Here is a 6,894-nt window from a genome sequence, read left to right on the forward strand (position 1 = left end):
TTTTTTTTTTTTTTGAGGCAGGGTGGTGTGTGTGTTAAGGACAGTGCCACACAGTGTGTGCCACTCGCCGGTGACGTGGTAGTTACAAAAGGCAGAAAGGGAGACTTTCATTTTGGCCACAGGAAGGCCACCCGTTTCCTGTAGTGGAAAGTCTCATGCTTGACCAAGAACTTGCCAGTGTTTGTTCTCTCTGACTTGCCCAGAAAAGCCTAGCTGGTTAAAATTTATTTTAAGTTTTTTTTTTTTAACCTAATATAAGGGTTGGGTTTTATTAAGATGATGTTGAATTGTGACATGAAGTACCACTCAAGGGTGCCAGATGTTTGAAAATTAGCTTCTTGAGCCAAATCTAATAGATTTACAGAGCACCTCCACCTACAAGGTTGATGGGAAATGTATTTGGTTTTGAATTGGAAACAATAATATATATGAACAGGGCGGATGTTGGAGTACCAATTAAAAGTATTTAAAGTTATTATTATTTTTTAAAGTCAGTAGGGTAGGAATCTCTGTGAACTTGGGGTCAGCACCTATTTGTATTCACTAAAATTTTTTCTTGTTTCTCAAAAAAAAAAAAAGGAAAAGAAAAGAAAAAAGAAAAGAAAAAAAGAGAAAATGTTTTGCCTTTGTTTTATTAATATTCCGAGAAGGCCCATTCTAGGCCCTGCTTGTATATACTGCTGTAGAGGCTGGATCCAGTCTTGGACCCAGTGATTGGTGGGATTTTTGTCATAGCAATGAGAAGTAAAACTGACATAGAGATGAGAGACAGGGCATACAGGAAAACTGGCAAGATATTGAATGTGAGTGCCAGGGCTATATTCATGAGCGGAGGTGCTGATTTGACACTTGAAGAGGGTTGTTCAGTTTCGTTGCTCCTGACAATAAAGGAAGAGAATAAACCCCAGAGCATTAAATTTACTGCAATGACATAGTCAGGTGACTGTCCTTTCCTTCGGTGATCTATGACTTCCATTCAGTTTAGGACTCTGAACCATCTGTCTCCCACCGTCCTCAGACACACAAACTCTAGACATCCCACCAGGTGCCTACTACGTCTTCTTCCACGGAGAGTTATCCACATCTGTCCTGTCTCAGTATGTCTTTATATTTTTGGTCCAGTTAGTCAGAATGCCTGCTTGAGATGAGGCCGTGGTTGAGCTGCAGTTTGTTCCATGGGTCCAGGGAGGCTGTCAAGAAAAACAGACAAGAGAGAAGACTACCATGCCTCCACTCTGCTAAAACAATAGGAGGTGTGGCCCTGCCCACCCACCAGCCTGTGCTGACTGGCTGCTGTTTGCTGAGAAAGAGACACCACCTACGAGACCCCTGCAATGGGCCTAACAACGTGTTTATTTGTGTGTGTGTGTGTGTGTGTGGGTGGGTGGGTGTGGGCACACACATGATGAATGGGTGTAGGGGCATTGTGTGTTCCACAGTGACCATGTGGAGGTCAGAGGACATTTTGTGGGGTCACTTCTCTCCCATCTTCTCACGGGCTCTGGGAATTGAACTCAGGTCACCAGGCTTGCCCAGCAAATGCTTTACCACTAAGCCATCTCGCTGGACACCCAGATGCTCTTTTGAAAGGTTGGCACTTTACAGGTAGCTCTTGCTAAAGATGGGTATGATAATGGTGATTTTGTCTCTTTAGCAACATGCCAGTAGTCCTTTGTCTAGATCAGCCTGGGTTAGGGTTAGGGTTAGGGTTTGGGTTAGCAAAACTGCATGCATCAATGAATTCTATGACTCTTTCCTGTGTGTCGGTGTGTGTGTGTGTGTGTGTGTGTGTGTGTGTCTGTGTGTGTAGATGGAAGTGTGTGCACAGAGACAGCCTCCAGGCACGTGATAAAGCTTTCATGTGAGATGGGGGTGGCGATGAGATATTGGAAGAAGTCTGTCATATCTTCCTTGGAGTATCAATGTGACTTGGGAGATGTTCTCTGGTGTGAAATGTGATGTAGGTGAAGCCCTATCTTTTCCAGTGCAAAACATAACGAGTCTTGTTGGTGACACAACTGTTACTCCATTGTCTCAACTACAGTCTTCAGGAGTGTAATCTAGCTTTAGCCTCTCACTCAAACTCACTAATTCTCAATTCTTTTGGGGAGGGAGTGTCTCTTTGCTGAGAGTGGACACAAATGAGGCATAGTTATCATGAAAACACAGGACCTTTTGTTACTGCTCATCACAAAGAGATGAGGTGGGTGGAGAGGAGGTGACAAGCCGGGGGAAACCTCAAGTTGTGCAAGGTTAGTCCATTTGCTAAGTGGTTGGTGGCCCTGGTAACTGTCCTTCTCTGGAGTGGTGGCATTCCAGGTTTTTTTTTCTTTTATGATTTCTTATTCCTGGGTATGTATTGAAGCATTTACTTGTCAGGTGGTTATCAGCTGAACTCTCTAGACAGATCTCCTCCTCCACTTGCTTCAGAAGAGCCACGCTGGTTCTTCTGCAATGGGGGCCTACATGCCCGAGACCCTTCCTACCTCTGCTGTTCACTTAAGTAGTCTTATTGGGATATTTCCTTTGATAATTGTGATAAAGAAATCCACGAGGAATTTGAAGTCTCTCTGCAAGATGGCATCCATCTTTTGAATTCTGATTTTTATTTGCTCCAGTTAGTCATTCATTAGGGTTTGCTTTATTATAAAACCTTACAAAGAAAGGGAATGTAGCAAAGCTGGTCACATTGTGTAGTCAATAATTCATCTCTGCATCTGGGTAAAGCTATGTAACCTCTGTGCATTCTTTTCCATTAAGAGATGTTGGGAATCTCATTTCCATGAGATCCTGCTACTGGATATTTTGGCATCAAGTTTATTCAGAAAAGAGTGTAGTTCTGTTTGACTTACTTATTAAATTCTTAATTTTGTCCAAGAACAAGCACATTGTAAAACTCTACAGTCGCTCATTAAGCTCTGTTCTAAAGGGTCTGCTGCAGACCCTACTGGAAGCACCTTAAGTGTGAACCGTGGGCTTTTGCTCAGGGTTGCATTGTGGTATTCTGGGAAGAGCCTGATACTCATCCGTATTAGGTAGGCAATGTATGTGTTTGATTGAATACAATGCATTCTTTGTGCTTTAGATGATTTTTTTTTTTATTGTCAGAAGTGGAGAGTTGGAAACATAGTATGATGTACCATCGCTACAGAATAACTATGACATATACTAATTGAGTAGAAAGTGATGCGTACTTTCATAGAGATGAGCACCACGGTATGGAAGCACACAGAGAAGTTACTGCTGGTTGGCCCAGGGAGTTTGGGACAGGAAGTGACAGTTGGCCTTGGCCCAGAAGGATGGGTAGGTTGCCCTGGGAAGATGTTAGGCGGTAGAAGATGCTAATCCAAGGAAAGGGACAATCCCCTTGGGGGGGATTGGGAGTCGGTCTGACAGGAAGATAAGTAGGACATATGTAGGGACGTGTTAGCAACGCGTTAGGGCTGTGAAGCTAGATGTCGTTCTAAGGACCTTGGACTTCATAGTGGAGACATTGAAGATTCTGTGTGAGGTTGTGATGAAATGAGGCCTTCTCTTTGGAAATACTGTGTAGATTGAGGTTTTTAGTTGAAGAGTGAGCGCATCAATTTGGAGATGATTGGACTAGCTCGGGAGAGGTGAATGGCTAATTTAGAGTGAACAACTTAAATTGGGCAATTTAGTAAGTCTTTTAAGGGCTCACTTTTTGAATTATGATTATTTATGGGGGAGAAAAGACTGTCTAAAAAAATGGCCAGTAGAGAGAGGAGTGGAAAGGGAGTCAAAAGATATTACTGTAAAGTGAGCCTGGTGGTGCAAGCTTTCAATCCCAGCTACTCAGGAGGCTGAGGCAGAAGGATCACTAGTGGAAGGTCCACAGGGGTCATATGGTGAGTTCAACACCAGCTTTGAAATTTGGCAGTCCTCTTATTCAAAAGAATAAGTTAGGGAAGGGCGAGGGGTGTGGCTCAGTAGTAGAGGGCTTGCTTGGAACAGGCAAGTTTCTGTGTTTAGTTTCTAGTAATGAGCAGACAGACAGACAGACACATGTATGCTGGGTATTTTGCTATCTTTCTAATTGAAAGATGGGGTCTAGCAACTAATTGCCAAACAGATGCCAGAAGATTTTCATTCAGGGATCACAGGGACTAAACCGCACGCTTTATATGCGCAAAATGCTTTTTCCCTGGGATATTTTCATGGCAAAAATAATCTTATTTGGATAGAATGTAGGTTCCTAAGAAAATGCCCCTGTTTGTATGACATGGAGACTGCTGCAGTTATTTGTAATTTATACACACTTGTCAAACATGTGCTTTACATTGCGTACGTAAGCAGCCCTTTGACTTTGGAGGCCTGATTCCCTAGCAGATGAGTGAAGGCATGGCACGCTGGGTATGATCCCAGTGTTGGTACCAAATCCCGCTTCTGTACCTCCTGTCTTCAGCACCCTCCATTTAGAAGACAGTAAAGTTAGGAGTCAGGACAGTAGCCCATGTACAACTAAACCCATAGGTGCCTGCCTGGGAATACAAGATGGCTGATGTCACTGGAGTATCTCTCAGGGCAGGGAGCCTGTGACACCTCTTGTCACCACTGAAATGCTTCAGATGATTTGGAGCTGAGTCCAGCGATTGGAGGGCAGGAGCGTCTGTTTTTTCCCTTTCTCTTTTTCCTTGTCCTTTAAAGGAGTAAGGTACGGTAAAAGGTTAGGGTGACAGCTCTGGAATCAAACAAGGCAGGCGTCTATTGGAGACAAGGGTTGGGAGAAAACACTAAGCACATTCAGCAACATGACTTCGGTTACAATGAATCTCAAAGTGCTCATGAGAGTGTCCCTTGGCAGCTGATGCCTGGCTTTCCTTTTCTGAGCAGAGAGGGACAGGGAGAGAGTGACAGGGTGTCACTTTGCTAGAGGGACATTGCTTACGTTGCTTTGGTGTTCTTCCCTCCACTCCATTTTCATACTTCAAATCTAATGTGCAACCAAACCAAACCAAAACAGAACAAAAAGATTCATAGAAAAATGTTTTCTAGGAAAGGCAAAAACCAGAAACCAAGAGTCAGCTCACTGTAGTGCTCCTGTTGCATAAGCAGGGTTCAAGTGCTGAGTATTAATCACTGAGAACAGTTCACAAATTCTTTGTGTTCCGATGAGACAGGCCCTCGATCTCCTTCCTTCTCACTGTCTGGACCCTGTCCACCTCACTCCTTCCTGAGCATTTAGAGTAGAAAGGACATTTAAACGTGCCAATTTTCTCCTTGTGGGAAGCCTCGCTCATATGTTGAGCAAGGAGATAGTTTATGTTGTTACACAGAAGAAGGCTGGGGGGGGGAGGGGTTGTCGCAAGGCCTAAATTTGTTCATAGGGAATGCTATCGCCCACCACCATTTATATTTGAGACTTGAACACACTGGGCAAGTTGTAGAAGTAAAAAAAAAAAAAGTGTGGCTAATAGCCTGCATTTGACTTCTTCATCCAGTTCAGTTCAAAATTTATTGCCTCCCCCTTTAAAAAAAAATTATCAAACCTATTCTCAGAGGAGAGATATTTTTTGTGACCACAAGGAAACATCTGTGAGGTCAAACCTGAGCCAGTCAGAACATTTAGCATGTGAGGCTTAGATTTCAGGAGAAGAAAATCAATCAAGGAAACCCTTAAAGCTACGAAGAAGGCAAATCAGAGGATTCTCTTATCACTGGCAAGCGGAGGCCCTGAGTCCATATTAATTAAGACAAGTCAGAATCCACAATGAATCAAGTAAGGAGTGTCGGACTCTGGTAACTTTGGAAGCTGGTGTCAGTCCTGACTGGCAGGATTTATGGTAGATTATATAATGGAATCCTGAGTTCTAAGACATCAAAGGAAAATTCTGGCTCTTTCCTCATGCATTCTCTTAGGTCAAGCCTACCCAGCAACAAGCCAAGTGGAGGGGTTGAGCTAGGAGAGACGGCCAAACCCGATAATGAATAACTAGAGAGTCACTGTGGAGGGAAAAAAAAATGTGGACTGAAGTAGGGTAAAGAATGCGGGGCAACTTGGTCAACGTCTACAGTCCATGTGGAACAGCCGCCAATCACTTGCTTCGTGGAGTTATTTAGAACCAGTCTAAAACACTAGGGCAGAAATAAAGTTTATTACCGAGGTGGTTGCATGCTTGTGCCAGTGTCCTCCATATCAATATCATCTGTGATTGTGTCTAATTCTGAGTATCTTCAGGGAGTGGATTTCAGTCTCTCACAGGCGTGGGCAGAAGTGGTGGAGGAAGCCCGTACCATCTGAGGTAACACCCGGGAAAGGTTTCTTTCACTTTTCTCCCCGCCAACCTACACACATTCCCCACTGCAAAGGTTGCTGTTTTCTATCACTTGGGATTCGTCAAGTTTATATGTCCGTATCGTCTTAATTTTAGTAGGACACAAGAACAAAATATAGCAGCCTACAGGAGAGGGTTTGAATTGCTTTAGTTCACACACACACACACACACACACACACACACACACACACAGTGGCAGAATCAATGTGGTGTTTTTCTCTTCTGTTGGATACAGAAACCACAAACTACTTAATTTGAGCAGGTGTTTCCCAACCCAAAATTACAGCTGTCAACCCCTTGTTCACTGTAAACCTGTCAGTGTGGATTCATTCTCTAGTAGGACCTCCCTCTCTCTCTCTCTCTCTCCCCTCTGGTTTTCCAATACAGGATTTCTCTGTGTATCCCTAGCTCTCTTGGAACTCACTCTGTAGACCTGGCTGGCCTTGAACTCACAGAGATCTGACTGTCTTTGCCTCCTGAGCGCTTTGATTAAAGGCATGCACCATCACTACCACCTATCTCACGTGTTCTCCTTTAATTTGAGAAAAAGTTTGTAAAAAAGATCCACTGTTTCTTGTAATTAAAAAAAAAAAATCT

The 6,894-nt window shown here is 43.5% G+C and overlaps 1 protein-coding gene across 1 annotated transcript in view; it reads left to right on the plus strand.

Moving 5' to 3' along the window:
* Positions 1 to 6,894, plus strand: part of Esr1 (estrogen receptor 1) — a 381,713-nt gene that overhangs the window by 835 nt on the left and 373,984 nt on the right. The window lies entirely within an intron of this gene.

This window comes from Mastomys coucha, unplaced genomic scaffold (genome assembly GCF_008632895.1).
Source record: "Mastomys coucha isolate ucsf_1 unplaced genomic scaffold, UCSF_Mcou_1 pScaffold5, whole genome shotgun sequence".
NCBI classification, from domain to species: Eukaryota; Metazoa; Chordata; class Mammalia; order Rodentia; family Muridae; genus Mastomys; species Mastomys coucha.